The sequence below is a fragment of the Schistocerca serialis genome, chromosome 12 (genome assembly GCF_023864345.2).
Source record: "Schistocerca serialis cubense isolate TAMUIC-IGC-003099 chromosome 12, iqSchSeri2.2, whole genome shotgun sequence".
NCBI classification, from domain to species: domain Eukaryota; kingdom Metazoa; phylum Arthropoda; class Insecta; order Orthoptera; family Acrididae; genus Schistocerca; species Schistocerca serialis.
In genome coordinates this window covers 158651317-158654897 of record NC_064649.1, presented here as the reverse complement: position 1 = coordinate 158654897, position 3581 = coordinate 158651317, and positions in this window count along the sequence as shown.

Below are 3581 nucleotides of genomic sequence, written 5' to 3'. Positions count from 1 at the left end.
AAGGGATACAGTAAACCTGAAGTGAAGCATCGGAATCCAAAACTGGACTCACTGGAGAGGTTCAATTCATAGAAAGTTAGAGTGTCAGTCCTCTTGTACTTAAGTCGGCATTGTGCCTTTTGAATTTAGTTCCGATGCAATTTCTGTACTTCATTGTCAATAGGAAGGTAAATGGGATACAGTGAACCTGAAGTGAAACATCAGAATCTAAAACTGGACTCTCAGGATAGGATCAAATCATAGAAAGATAGAGTGTCAGTCCTCTTGTACTTATGTCGGCATTGTGCCTTTTGAATTTAATTCCGATGCAATCTCTGTGCTTCATCGTAAATAAGAAGGTCCAAAGGATACCCCAAACCTGAGGTGAAGCATTGGAAACTAAAACTGGACTCACAGGAGAGGTTCAAATCATAGAATGTTAGAGTGTCAGTCCTCTTGTACTTAGGTCGGCATTGTGCCTTTTGTATTAAATTCGGATGCAATTTCTGTGTTTCATCGTCAATCCGAAGGTCCAAGGGGTACAGTAAACCTGAAGTGAAGCATCGGAATATAAAACTGGGCTCACTGGAGAGGTTCAAATCATAGAAAGTTAGAGTGTCAGTCCTCTTGTACTTAAGTTGGCATTGTGCCTTTTGTATTTAATTCCGATGCAAATTCTGTGTTTCATCGTCAAGAAGAAGGTCCAAGGGATACAGTAAACCTGAAGTGAAGCATCGGAATCTAAAACTACACTCACAGGAGAGGTTCAAATTGCAGAAAGTTAGAGTGTCAGTCCTCTTGTACTTAAATCGACATTGTGCCTTTTGAATTTAATTCCGATGCAATTTCTGTACTTCATCGTCAATAAGAAGGTAAAAGGGATACAGTGAACCTGAAGTGAAACATCGGAATTTAAAACTGGACTCTCAGGAGAGGATCAAATCATAGAAAGTTAGAGTGTCAGTCCTCTTATACTTAAGTCGGCATTGTGCCTTTTGAATTTATTCCGATGCAATTTCTGTGCTTCATCGTCAATAAGAAGGTCCAAGGGATACACTAAACCTGAAGTGAAGCATCGGAATCTAAAACTTGACTCACAGGAGAGGTTCAAATCATAGAAAGTTAGAGTGTCAGTCCTCTTGTACTTAAGTCGGCATTGTGCCTATTGTATTAAATTCGGATGCAATATCTGTGTTTCATCGTCAAGAAGGTACAAGGGATACAGTAAACCTGAAGTGAAGCATCGGAATCTAAAACTGGACTCACGGGAGAGGTTCAAATAATAGAAAGTTAGAGTGTCAGTCCTCTTGTACTTAAGTCGTCATTGTGCCTTTTGAATTTAATTCCGATGCAATTTCTGTGCCTCATCGTCAATAAGATGGTAGAAGGGACACAGTGAATCTGAAGTGAAGCATCCGAATCTAAAACGGGACTCATAGGGCGGTTCAAGTAATAGAAAGTTAGAGTGTCAGTCCTCTCGTACTTAAGCCGGAATTGTGCCTTTTGAATTTAATTCTGATGCAATTTCAGTGCTTCATCGTCAATAAGAAGGTCCAAGGGATACACTAAACCTGAGGTGAAGCATCCGAATCTAAAACTGGGCTCACAGGAGAGGTTCAAATCATAGAAAATTAGTGTGTCATTCCTCTTGTACTTAAGTCAGCATTGTGCCGTTTGTTTTAAATTCGGATGCAATTTCTGTGTTTCATCGTCAATAAGAAGGTCCAAGGTATACAGTAAACCTGAAGTGAAGCATCGTAGTCTGAAACTGGACTCACAGGAGAGGTTCAAATCATAGCAAGTTAGAGTGTCAGTCCTCTTGTATTTAAGTCGGCATTGTGCCTTTTGTATTAAATTCGGATGCAATATCTGTTTCTCATCGTCAATAAGAAGGTCCAAGGGATACGGTAAACCTGCAGTGTGGCATCGGAATCTAAAACTGGACTCACAGGAGAGGTTCAAATCATAGAAAGTTAGAGTGTCAGTCCTCTTGTACTTAAGTCGGCATTGTGCCTTTTGTATAAAATTCGGATGCAATTTCTTTGTTTCATCGTCAATAAGAAGGTCCAAAGGATACAGTAAACCTGAAGTGAAGCATCATAAACTAAAACTGGACTCACAGGAGCGGTTCAAATCATAGAAAGTTAGAGTGTCAGTCCTCTTGCACTTAAGTCGGCATTGTGCCATTTGTATTAAATTGGGATACAATTTCTGTGTTTCATCGTCAATAAGAAGGTGCAAGGGATACAGTAAACCTGAAGTGAAGCATCGGAATCTAAAACTGGACTCACAGGAGAGGTTCAAATAATAGAAAATTAGAGTGTCAGTCCTCTTGTACTTAGGTCGCCATTGTGCCTTTTGTATTAAATTCCGATGCAATTTCTGTGTTTCATCGTCAATACGCAGGTCCAAGGGATACAGTAAACCTGAAGTGAAGCATCGGAATCTAAAACTGGGCCCACAGGAGAGGTTCAAATCATAGAAAGTTAGAGTGTCAGTCCTCTTGTACTTAAGTCGGCATTGTGCCTATTGTATTAAATTCGGATGCAATTCCTGTGTTTCATCGTCAAGAAGGTCCAAGGGATACAGTAAACCTGAAGAAAAGGATCGGAATCTGAAAACTGGACCCACAGGAGAGGTTCAAATCATAGAAAGTTATAGTGTCAGTCCTCTTGTACTTAAGTCGGCATTGTGCCTTTTGAATTTAATTCCGATGCAATTTCTGTACTTCATCGCCTATAAGATGGTAAAAGAGACACAGTGAATCTGAAGTGAAGCATCCGAATCTAAAACTGGATTCACAGGGGCGGTTCAAATCATAGAAAGTTAGAGTGTCAGTCCTCTTGTACTTAAGTTGGCATTGTGCCTTTTGTATTAAATTCGGATGCAATATCTGTTTCTCATCGTCAATAAGAAGGTCCAAGGGATACAGTAAACCTGAAGGGAAGCATCGGAATCTAAAACTGAACTCACAGGAGAGGTTCAAATCATAGCAAGTTAGAGTGTCAGTCCTCTTGTACTTAAGTTGGCATTGTGCCTTTTGTATTAAATTCGGATGCAATATCTGTTTCTCATCGTGAATAAGAAGGTCCAAGGGATACAGTAAACCTGAAGTGATGCATCGGAGTTTAAAACTGGACTCACAGGAGCGGTTCAAATCATAGAAAGTTAGAGTGTCAGTCCTCTTGTACTTAAGTTGGCATTGTGGCTTTTGAATTTAATTCCGATGCAATTTCTGTGCTTCATCGTCAATAAGAGGGTCCAAGGGATACACTAAACCTGAGGTGAAGCATCCGAATCAGAAACTGGACTGACAGGAGAGATTCAAATCATAGAAAGTTAGAGTGTCAGTCCTCTTGTACTTAAGTCGGTATTGTGCCTTTTGTATTAAATTTGGATTCAATTTTTGAGTTTCATCGTCAATAACAAGGGCCAAGGGATACAGTAAACCCGAAGTGAAGCATCGGAATCTAAAACTGGACTCACAGGAGAGGTTCAAATAATAGAAAGTTACAGTGTCATGCCTCATGTTGTTAAGTGGGAATTGTGCCTATTGTATTAAATTCGGATGAAATTTCTGTGCTTCATCGTCAATAAGGAGA